This window comes from Athene noctua, chromosome 26, assembly GCF_965140245.1.
Source record: "Athene noctua chromosome 26, bAthNoc1.hap1.1, whole genome shotgun sequence".
NCBI classification, from domain to species: Eukaryota; Metazoa; Chordata; class Aves; order Strigiformes; family Strigidae; genus Athene; species Athene noctua.
The window spans coordinates 1,654,883-1,667,013 of NC_134062.1; the positions used below are offsets into that span (position 1 = coordinate 1,654,883).

The 12,131-nt window shown below is 47.3% G+C and overlaps 1 protein-coding gene across 3 annotated transcripts in view; it reads left to right on the forward strand.

Annotated features, from left to right (window-relative positions):
- Positions 1-8,687: 8,687 nt before the first annotated feature.
- DRD2 (dopamine receptor D2) overlaps positions 8,688-12,131 on the forward strand; it is a 31,605-nt gene continuing 28,161 nt past the window's right edge. For all 3 annotated transcript variants that reach the window (XR_012635216.1, XM_074927357.1, XM_074927358.1), the window contains exon 1: positions 8,688-9,145. The gene's annotated coding sequence lies outside the window, so the exon portion shown is untranslated. The remainder of the gene's footprint in view (positions 9,146-12,131) is intronic.

Below are 12,131 nucleotides of genomic sequence, written 5' to 3' on the forward strand. Positions count from 1 at the left end.
ACAGGTCTGATTTCCACTCACCCATTATTCTGCTTTCTGTCCGAGTCAGACACTCCAGAGGCCTGACGCGAAGCACGCGGAGGTCAACTGCAGCCTTTCCACTCATCTATCAGTAAACTCCAGAGCAAACCCTAAACCCCTCATTTGATCAGATTACCATAACCAGAGCCGAAAAAGTCTTTCAGTCCCTCCTGCCTAAACCCAGTTTGGCTGTAGCTCTCTAAGGTGCTGAGCACAGCTCAGCAGACCATGCCAGCACACACTTGGCCCATACATAAACATCACCTTGGCTTGCTGTGGATCATGCCCTTACGCAAATGCCCCGCAAGCACCACTCTTCCTCAAGGTGCTTTTCAAAAAGGAGTCCCTTCTTATCACCAGGTGTATAAGAGAAGGTGAACTCAGACAACATCGTAACCGAACAGAGCACAGGTGCTACGGGACCCCGGCAAAGCCGAGAGAAAAATCTCAGGGCACGTTTGATTCTAAACTGGCATTTTTGGCTGCTTCGGGCTGAGTTTTCTCTGGACCAGCCACACTCCAAGTGACAAGGGAGCCAGGCCTGGAGCTCCTTCAAGCTGTGCTGCAGCAGTTCCTCATTACACTGTGCCACAGGTGCCTGCGTGTTTCAGCAAATTAGACGATATTTCTTCCGAGGTTAATTTATATTCAAACATAATCAATTATAGTGATTTAGGACAGACATATGTTGTGGGTTTAGGTGATAAAGGATGAGATCTATTATAAATACATTTATAAGGGAGGAAAATGTCTGATGGTTTGGGAAATTTAGAGATATTGAAAGAAGTATTTGACATCTATATTAACTCAAAGCCCTAAATGGGCTGGGCTTGTTTATATTGCTTCAGTCTTATTACAGGGTGAATTTTACCAGCTGTCTTGCTGAACAGTCATTTAGCCTTAAACTATAGTTAAAACTGTCATGGTTTTAAGCAAAGTATATTGCGTAAAGTAATTATTTCCCTAACTGCAAAGAGGATCCAGGTAGCTGGTGAATCTCATTTCTGAAACAGAGCTAGCAGCACACCCTCTGTGCAAGGGACGGGAAAGCACAGAGTTAAGGCTTTGAAAAGATCTTTGTAACCCAGAAAAAGTCGAGCGAGTTTGATTAGCTAGCCGTGTCCATTTGGGTGCGAAGCAGACAGGAAGGGAACAGATTTCCGCTAAACCAGTCCGTTGATTAAACGGATTGACCGTTGATCCCAACACATCGAGGCAAAACTTGTTTCCTTTGCAAGGTGTTCCTGCACCAGTAAATGTTAATCCTCATGATGAATACAAACTTTGTGTTCACTGTGTCTGAGGGGAAATCGCTAAAGAGGCATTCTGGGGAAATAAACTACGGCAATTACGGGCTAGGGGTAAGGAAAAATATTTTTTATGTTGGATCTAGTAGCAGTATGCAGAGCTCTCGGAGAACCCTACAAGCACTCTTTGCGGCTGATACTCACTGTGTGCAACAAGAAGCTTCCAGTGTGATTTGCTGAACCTGCTGTAGGGTCTGAAAACCTTAATATAGTCAAACTTTTGATGGCTTTTATCTCCCAGCCTATTGGAAACAGACCGTGCCCCTCTGTGGGTATCCATCCCCAGAGTTTTTGCTGATATTGAACAACTGCAACTTTTCTGCCTCACTGTGACAATGCCCTTCCTAGGGTTGTCAGCCTTCTCGGCTCCACGGTGCCTGAACTCTATCACCATCTTCCGCTCCCAGCCAAGGGGTTTGCTTCTTGTACATACTAGATGATGCGTGTGTGGCACCAAGATGGGCCCATCTGTTCTCCTTCATTCTGCTCTTTCTTAATTCACTGTAAAACAAAGAATCTGAATGCAGAACCCTGCACAGCGCTGCCCAGATTACCCTGTACCTCTCACCAGCCAATTCCACCAACGCTTTAACGAAAGCGACAATCACATTGTTTCGGGATGAATGAAGCAATAGAAAAATCTAAACTTCTTTTTGAGCACAGGCCTGAACCTAACTTTGACTGTCTTGCAGTCCACTGAGTATCCACTACACCAACCCATAACAATGCTAAATTAGCTGTTTTGAGAGCTATTTAGAAACGTGGTGGGTTTTTTTCACCAGAAACCAAGAGGGGTTAATTAATGCAGATACTTCTGAAATCATGATGTGTCAAAGAGGCACAACGGAGCAAAATTCCCAGTGAATTCTGGAGTGGAAAAGGGGCAGAAGTCAGCTTTAGATTTGGTATATGACTGTGGGATGTGACAGGATTGTCTTTGATCATATAGCAAAGTGTCATCGGTCTCCTCCTCTGCCTTGGGAGAGGAAACTTGCAGCTGAAGTATTGATTAACACCAGAGACTCTGCTGCAGATCTGTCAGAGCCAGCCAGGAAAAGCAGACATTGCAAACCTTGAGAAAACTTAACTCCCCTGGTTTCCAATGCCACTGCAGTGCGCTGTGTACGGCTCGGCTTACACAGCCGTTATTTTCCTCAGTGCCAGACCAGCGCCTTTGCCTTCTGCCTTTGTCAGGTGCTGACAACCTGGCCTGACCTGGCCACCACACGCAGAGAAGCTCCCGGGCCAAGGGGCAAGTGCCCAGCTCCCCCAGTGAGCAGACAGGGACGTGGGAGACACTGTCCTGTGCTCAGAGGCAAAGAGTGCCAGTGGCCCGACACTAGAGGAGGCTGGTGTGGGCTGTGGTGACTCGGAGGCTGTTTCTTTACACTTGTCACTCGGAAGCATGCCCACGCGCGCTCCAAGGCAGCCGCTGCGTGTGAGCCAGAGGACCCTGAAGCCATGTCAGTGGAAGGGCTGTTGCATCACCAGGCAATCAGAATGAACTTTAATCACATGTCTCCACTGGCTGCCGAGCTTTGGAAAAATAACAAGGAGGTGAAAAAAACAGAAAAGGCAGAAAAGAGGCTCTTGCAATCCAGGTGAATTTTTCCAAGCTGATTGCCAACACTCAAGGTTCCCAAGGGCCTTTGTTAGCAAAGAAAAAGCACCAGCCAAAGAGATGGAGAGAACAGGAAGACTCTTCTCCTTCTCTCTTTTAAAATAACCTAATTAGCATTCAAAATTTGGGACATTTATACTTGTGCTCTGCAAGTGTCTCCGTGTGAATGGGGGCCATCACAGTTTAACATTTCTCTGATGGGAAGCATGTGGGACACAGCTCTGACAGCACCTGACCAACTCCATCGACACTGGAATATTTAGGTACTAAATTTTCTTAAGGTTAATTAGAATTCATAAACTGCACCTAGACAGGTGCTTCTAAACCATCATAGTCTTCTCCTCATCCGTAGTGAAAAATAGGGCATTCAGTGAGATGAGTATCCAGCAAAAAAAGGCACCAACTGGTGAAGAACAATGGCAATGCCATGAAATGCCGGCCCCCTTCAGCAACGCATCTTTTATCGTTATCCACAAGAAGGAAAGTCACTCTGTTTTTAGTTTCCAAAAAGCCGCCCTGAGAATTACAAGTGTGTGCTCTGCAGCCCCAAGAGCATCAGTATGCATATTTCAACCCTTTATTCACTCACAAATTATTATTGACATTCTGCTTCAAACCTGGATTTGCTCTCTAGGGAGTTAAGCCAATATTTTTTTTTTTTTTAACACAGCTACAGCAAATTTTATTGGATTTGAATGTGCACTGATAGCATTTCCCCAGTCAGGAATCCTGGGGGAATTGAATAGACCACTTCAGAGGATAAAAGCAACTGTAGGAAACAGTAAACAATTAAAAAAGAAACAACAAAAGTTGTATGGAGCTATTCTAGATTTAGAGATATTTTAATAAGTAAAATGGAGGAAGTCTTAGGAAAGTCTTCAGAGTGCCCTGTGCATTGAAGTAAATGTGCTAGTTTCATTGCTCTCATGCCACAGAAAGGAAATCCATGGCAGAGAGATGAACGCCAGTGTGTTCACCATACCTGCACTTACACGGTGTTTCAAATTTTTAAGAGGCCTCAGTTTAAGAAAGCAGGGTCAGATTTGCCCATCTATGGCTGATTCTGTCGGGCTATTCAATAGTGGCACGCAAGGCAGTTTAAATCATGTTGTTCCGGTCAAGTATTTAACAGTAAATTTGTCTGCAAGGAGACAGACTTTTCACCACAACAAGCAGAGAATGCAGATTGGGCTGAATCTTTGCTGAGCACGAGATGCTGATTAATCTGTAAACTCCAAGCCCATGGTAATCCAGAAATTTTGTCCTAATTTTAGGCTAAGACAGAGAAAAGGCAAAGCCTTGCCCAGTACCCTACAGTAAATTTAGCGGCAGAGGTAGGTCAGACCTCTGTTTTTCCAATCTTCTCTCTAATATTAGAAATTTCTGGTGCATTGCTTTTGGAAAAAATATTTTGAACTCACCATTGACTGCTTATTCATGGGAGAAAGTAGCATTCTCCCGGCCAGTCTTTGGAAAAGATGTAGGAAGATGAGAATTCATTTCCTTTCCAGAGAGGTATCAATATCCATCGTGGCTTCTGAAGAAATTTCACGCAGAAGACTATTGATTTCTTAAACTTGAACCGAACTGATTCAGTCGTCTCTCGGCTGTGTGACTAGATTGGATCTCGGCTCCAATGCGCTGAGGACACGGAGGTGTGTGAGCAACCGCAGTGCTCCGAGGGTCGCAACGACCGGGGGCAACACGAGGAACATGAACATGGCCCCCGCCAGCAGGCTCCAACAAAGGCTTTCTGTGCCCTCTCAGGGATCCAGAATTCCCAGCGATAAAAGAACAAGCGGTGCCGTCCCTGGGCTGCATTTAACGGGCTGTTAACGATCGGAGTGAGGGAGTAGCAAAGTATGACCATCAGTTCGCATCACAACTGTGTCTTCCAAGTTACGGCTCCATCCTCTTCCAGTATGTTCCATTAGTTACAATAAAAAGGCAACAGAGAAAGTACTTCAGAAACCATCAGGCCAGACTCTCAGATCATGTCAGGTGAGGTACTTCTGATGCAGCCCGTCATCTTTAGACCATATTACTGTTCATTCTGTCAAAAGCACGGCATCTGATAGGACACCTCCTGTCCAACTATGTGTGGCTGGTTAAAACAATATCTACAGCTCTGTCAGGAACTTGAATTTCCCAACGATAGATTTAGTATCACACAATTAAGGACAAGCCTGTAACAAGTAGTGGGTACTTTCTCTGGCAGAACTAGCTTGCTTTTATGCACCGGTGTAAAGCACAGAGCTAATAATTTCCCAGAAGCTAATGCTGACCCTTATAGTTCTATGTGCCTCTTCTGCTGCTGAAGGTGAAGACTCCCTCTACACTAGAAGTGAGTACGAGCCTGGTAATGTTACTTGGTTTGGCAGAAAAAAATGCAGAGCATTCAAGTTCCCAAGGCTCATTATGACTAATCTGCCTTCCTGAGCTTCAAGTCTTTTATTCAGAAGTCAGATATAGGTCTACCCTGAGCGAGAGCATCTTCTGCAAAAAATACTAATGTGCTCTTCTACGTATTTAGAATAAAGGTGGCACAAAGCCAAATGACTTTGCAGCAGTCCTCTGTGAAGGACTGCACACACGACGAGAGAGAACTTCTGACAACTTCCATTCAGATTTGCACATGGATCCACCTTGACCATTTTGCAAATAGTCTGCTAGCTGCTGCCGGCAAAGCAGTTCTGGAAGAGTGGCAGTCTGAGCTGTTAACTAGTGCAGGGCGAGGAAGAGGGACTGCCCGTTTGGTCCTTGACTGGGGTTTCCGTTGCTAAATCTAGAGTGGAATGCTGGCTGCAGCGGGCTGTGAGTGCCACAGAGAACGGAGCTGCTGGGCTGGGATAGCCTGGGCTTGTTCCTGTATTTCTCTGACTTTCCCCCTAACCCACACAGCATTAACCCCTGACGGAATGGCATTTTTCAGGAGCCTGAAGAACCAGTGTTTGGAAAGAGATGCTCAGCAGTTCCTATGAGCTAACAAGCACTCCACTCCTGCACTGTAACTGGGAGAGTTCTGCACTACTCTGAGTTAGTTTTTGTGTGACACACTTTATATGAGATTTGAGCTCCATTTGGAAGTGTATGTGATGTACTTGTATCAGTTAATTCAGGTTAAGGAAGGGGTTTTTTTACACTTGAGGAAGAACTGTGTACACTGAAGTAGTTTGCCCTGAAAATCTTCCTTATTTTCATATTTATTGAATGTTGATGCCAGAAAGGCAAAAAGAGAGCAGTCTGACACAGAAGGCAACAAGGTTGTGATAAAGTTGCAGGGACGCTCATCCTGCAGTTCTGGACTGGACCCTGAGAAACCTCTGTCTCGTCCCAGTGGAGTCAGAAGCATTTGCGGCCGACGGCTCCTCGCATCAGAGAAATTGTCAGTCAAGACCCTAGCTTTTCCTTCAAAGCTTTCCACACCAGCAGCATGTGATAAAACAGTAAAGTAATACACTACCTTGTTACGAGGCTCTCGGTGAGTGATGCCATTTTACTTTTTCAGTGGCGTGGTGCAGTGCAGGCGACATCTTCTCTTTCCAGTTGCAGTGCTGTTCAGATGACCAGGTTTTCTATTAAAGAAGCAAAAGGAGAGAACACACGTTGAGGGCTGCAGCAGCAGAACACTCACGATATTTGCCCCAGGAACTGAACTCCAATTGTTAAATCCCTAAAATTCAAGAGGAGATATTTCCTAGGAGCGATGTCTGCGCTTTGCATTAGCCAGTAACAACTCTTCAGAACTGTCTACTTGCAGAGAGCTGTTGGTGAACAGCCTCTAACCAAAGTGTAGTCACAGAGCTTCCTCAGTGAGCAACCACAAACCAGAACGGCACTGGAAAAAAGAATATTTTGCTTCTTATGAGAAGGTTATACTTGTGGTTTTGAAGTTTCATTTTATTTTGGCTTCAGCTTCAGGGTTGGCTTTTTTTTTTTAATACATCGCTTTTTCTTGTTATTGTGCTTCATTCTCTCCTGTGATTCATCTAACCCTAGGGCATTTACTGAAATTCTTGATACATAATTCAAGGGAAATGAATCTCACTTTAAACTTAAACTACAAGTCTCTTGTAGTTTTCACCAGGTGAGGATGTAGTTCCTCACATTACAGAGGAGCAGACTAGGCGCACTTCTAGCACAGGCAAGAGATGTGATGTGTAACACCACCTTCCATCAGACTAGCCACTGCTTTAATTCATAGTTTCTGGCAGACAGAATAAAAGCTGCTTTCTTTAGCAGGGCTGAAAAAATGTGGCAGCAGCAACACACAGATGTGACTCTTACAAGCAGCTAAACACATCTTCAGTGTAAATCAAAAGGCCTCGGCAGACGGCAGAGTCACTGAGACTCAGAGCTCATCCATTAAATAGCCTGCCCAGCTATTAACTCCTGAATTACTTCTTCCTGGCTTGGAGTGTTGGTTTTCTTACAGATGACTGGGTGGAAAACATACTTGGGACACAACTGGAAGCCAAGGAGAGGACAAGATTCTTCACGGCCTCAAATAAACATCTCAAGGAAGTGTTGTCCATCCATTAAATAAAAATATTTATGTCAAGACAAGCAAAATGTCGTATGTCCTAAAGCTTTCCTGTCCTGCTTTCAGGGGGAGATCAGTGTTCTAGATATGCCAAAACAACAATGCCTGATACTCCCTACACCGGCACTGAGTAACATTTTAGCACTTCTGAGACATAATTCCAGGTTACTGCACTGCTGCAGGAATTCCTGTGACCGTTGCTGGGTTTTGTGCTAAAGGGGTCAGCTCCAGGTCCATCTGGCTGCCCTGGCACCGCAAAACTCACAGGGTGCCACTACTTGGATAAAAAGGAAACTATTTCAATTAACGCTTGGAAAGTTCAGGAGAATTTGGTTCGACTTTAACACCACAGAGGCTCGGAAGGAAAGCGCACATGCATTTCACATCAATTCATCTATGCAACGGCCTAAAGGGGTCAGTAGCTCTGCTGCAAAACGCTGAGGGTTCCGTAGTCGGAGCAGGTTGACAGCAGTATTCTAGATCCGCTCCTCTAGAAAAATCTCCCAGAAACTGAACCTCTTTAAAACCTACACCATAGCGATGGCTTTCATTCCGTTTTCTCTTTGTCTGGTGTTATTGGGTAAGATTAAAAATACAGTCAGAGAGGAGAACCGCGCCGTTTCTGGAACAAACCCAAAGCTTTCTTAGGGAACTCTCTCGGCCCGGGTGCCCAGCAAGGACGCGGGGGATGCGGGCAGCGAGGTCCCTCTGCGGCGCTGGCCCGGGCGGGCCTGCGGGCGCTTGGCAGCGGGGATGACCACGGCCGGCGGTTTCCTCACTCCGGATTTTCCGCCCGGCCCGGCGGCTCCGGCCCCGTTCCTCTGCCGTCCGAGCGGAACCCGACAGCTCCGCCCGGCCCCGCGCACCCGCGGGCGCAGCGCGTAGCCTCGGAGCGCGGAGGCTGCCCAGCGCCCGCGGGGCTCCCGGGGGTGCCCGCCGAAGGGCCCCTTTGCCCCGGGGCTCTCCTGGGGGTGGGGGGTGCCCGCCGCCGCCCCCCCGCGCCTCGGCTGCCCGCGGCCTCGTCCCGCAGCCCCGGGGCAGAGGAGCCGCCCGCGGCCGCCGGGGTGCGGTTCCTCCCCGGCGTGAGTCGGGGGGATCCGGGGGGGGGGGGGGGGAGGTAACTTTTCCCGCCCCCCCCGCGCCCCCCCCGCAGGCGAGGCAGCGCGGCGGGGAAGCGCAGCCCGCGGCCGGGCGCGGAGCGGAGCCGGGGACAGGCTGCGGGGATCCCGGCGGGGGAGGAAGGGGCGGCCCCGGTTACCGGCCCCGGCCAGATCCGGGCTCAGGGAAGCGGAGACGGAGCCGCTGCTCCCCCCGGGCGCCGGGCTGACAGAACCGGACGGCGAAGCGCCGCGGGCGAGCTCGGCTCGGAGTCGCCTCTCCCCGGCAGCCGGCGCCCCCCCCCAGCTCCCGGCGTGGCGGCGGTGCCGGCGCAGGTCGGGGCGGACGGCGGCGGGGTTCCCCCGGGGGGCCCCGGTTGGCGGGGGGCAGCGGGTGACTCCTTCTCCTTTCGCTCCGCTGCTTGTGCCCGAGCCCTGAACCCCCAAAGCCGGCTCGGGGAGCCCGAGGAAAGCCACGGCGGAGAGTTGGGGCGATTTGGATATACCTGACACAAAGCACCGGCGCCTCTGCTCGAGGGATTCGCATGGCTTGAAGGTAAGAGACGCGTGTGGATGCTTTTCTTCAAGAAATACAAATGTGAATATCCCGGTACGGGAATAGAGACGGCAGTAGCCGCTGTAATCCCCGCTGCCTAGCGATGCCAACAAAGGCAGCAGGTAAAGAAAATACTCGTCATTATACCAACTGATCCATCGAGCTGTTCTCTTCTGAAACAGAGTGGGTGAAAGTGAGTTTTCAAATTAAAAAAAAAAAAAAATGCAGACTCTCTTTTTTTTTTTTTTTTTCTTCTAAAACACTAACTGCAAATTAATAAGCAACTGTTATTAAATGCTAAAGAGGCTTTCGGAGTTGCTAAGAAGCTAGGATCTTTTTTAGAAGTTTGATGTTTAACATTGCTCTCACATAGACACAATGGAAACAGAGTGACAGGGAAAACTGTAGGAGGAGGATGTGTAGATAGGATGTAATGTAGGTACATTCCATTTCCCCAAAGAATGAGATTGTTCAGTCAAATTGTTTGAGGGAAAACACTGTTTTTTCTCTTACAACACTCATTTTCTAACATATGGCAAAACTTGTGTCCCTTAGTATTTCCTTCTCAGCACCAGTCTTGATGTTGAACACTCTTCCCCAGGGAGGGACGGGAGGTCTGTTCTCCTTTCCTGAAGAAGCCCTGGAAGGAAATCTTTCAGAAATACTCCTCTGAACGTTGCAAGCAGATTTTGTGCGAGGTTTACAGTAACCTTTGTGGCACGAAGAAAGTCTGAACTCCTCCTGTTTGTATCTTTATATTTTTCCATCGCCCTTCACCTGTTAAGTTTCATCGGGCTTTTGGAAAGCAGGGGCTTTAGGGCGGGGAAGCAGGCTCTAGGATTGCATTGGGTCCTATTCAGCGCTGAGGTATTTTTGTTCAAAATTGTTGACTGTAGGTGGTTTCTACACAGATAACAGTTCCTCACATGTTAATTCTCAAGTCTCCCTCAGCCTGACTTTCCCACATGCAAAGCATGGAGCCACAGAGCTAACAGCATGTGGAGTATGAATCACTGTTCTTCAAGTAGAGTTCAAAGTCAAAAAGAAGAACAACTTGATTGTTTTATAAATAACCAGCCGTGAGACTATAATATAACTGGTCAAATAGGTTACACATACAATTCACTTCAAAATAGCATCGCTTATATTTCTTACACGTTCAGAGTTTCTTGTAATTGTTCTTTTTTAACCACAGAATGGTCTTAAAAACTCATAATCCTGTCCGTACGGTTTTTACTTCTTTTGAAGGTCCATTAACTGCTCGTAGCAATCTAGAAAAAAACAGTCTACTGACAATATTGCTAACTCTATCAGAGAAGTGTAAAGAGCACTGTCTCTGTAGGGTTTTTTTATTATTATTTAACTTCTGTTTCATACTACAGAAATTCTGTTACATTATCACCTTTATTTACTCCCCGTACTTCTGGATAGAGTTTTTGTAAAAGTGCTTTCCACTGATTTATGTACCATGTGGTGATCTGTCGCTTACACAGACAGTGTATGGCGTGACAGGCAAACGTGATGGAGAGAGAGAGGGAGAGAAGGGCAGACTTCAAATCTCCTGACCATCTGAAACGGTGACATCAGGAGGAATAACTGTATGTCAGTACAATTACAAAGATGCGAGCTTGGGCCCTGCCTTTTCCCTTAATATCTCTAAAGATAGTCGCAGAGCAGTTACCTGACGTGAATTCAGCGAATTGCCTCGCATGATGCGTCACGTATCACAAAATGCCACCCAAATGCATCTCATGCAGTTACGTGTGCATGAATCCGTTGTGTAAAATCTGCCGTGCTATTACCTTTGCATGCAACTTCCACGGGCACACACGCATTGAGGTTACACGTGTGTAGTAGAGAGAGCTTCAGCTTGGCACGCTGCAGCATTCACAAAGCAAAAGTGCATGTTTCAGACTTCCAGAGAAGCATGTGCACCCTCAAAAGCCAGGTGAGGCTGGGTTAATAGTTAGTGTAGGTTGTGTTGTAGCTAACATGGCTCATGCCCAGAGCCAAACAGCTTCCTTTTCCCTTTACATTTCACTCCTGTTCACTTCCACACTCTGCGTGAAAGGCTGGGTCATGATGTAGATTAAGTAAGTGATCCCACAGCGCCCATCATGTCTGTCCTGGTACCGCTCCCACGACCCATTCCCAAAGCATCCTGAAGCCCACTGAACTGAGTAGGTTACAGCCACACAGACCTGCAAAGCGAAGGGGATTTCTCTATATGCACTCCTCTCACACGGGCATCACAGCTTGACATCCACTTGCTCTGCGTGCTCTGCCTGTGGGCAAGGCAGCACAGGCACAAAGATTGCACTTGAATCTTTCCCAGCTTTGCTGAAGTATAAGACACCCGCCTGAGAAAAATACTCAGCTTTTCCTTTAATGGCACTTCATCATTGGTTCAATGCGTTCTTCCTGATACTTGCTCAGGCTGTTACTCCCATTAACAAAACCTCACTGGTCAGTTGATAACACGAGTTACAAACGTGCTGGTGAATGCAGCTGGACCAGAAGCAGCAGTGTGCTGCGGCTAGGCTGAAAGGTCTGAGCAGCGGCACAGACCCGTGAGGACTGTGACTAAGAAATGCCCCCTCGATGAAACAGAAAGGCCTAGCACACGAAGTAGGATTTTCTGCGCGTTCTTCTGCTAAAATCCATCCTTTGTATTAAATCAGAAAATCCCCACCCTTCCACCCTCTGTTTACTTAAACTTTGCGCCGACGATGCTTATGTCGCGATGCATCTCAAAACGCCACAGAGAATTGCTCTTTTCACGGTACAACTTACTCTCAGAAAGTATCATTACCTGGTATGCTTCTGTGTTCATCACTGGTTTAAAAAAAGTAGTTCACAAAGAAAGCACGGCCATATTTTAAAAACCCTTGCTGCCAAATGGGTCGTTTTAATCTTATTGGACAGTCAAGGGTCTGCACTATGTAACAGCCAAACTGCCCTGTGACTGTGAAAGCCCTGAGGACCA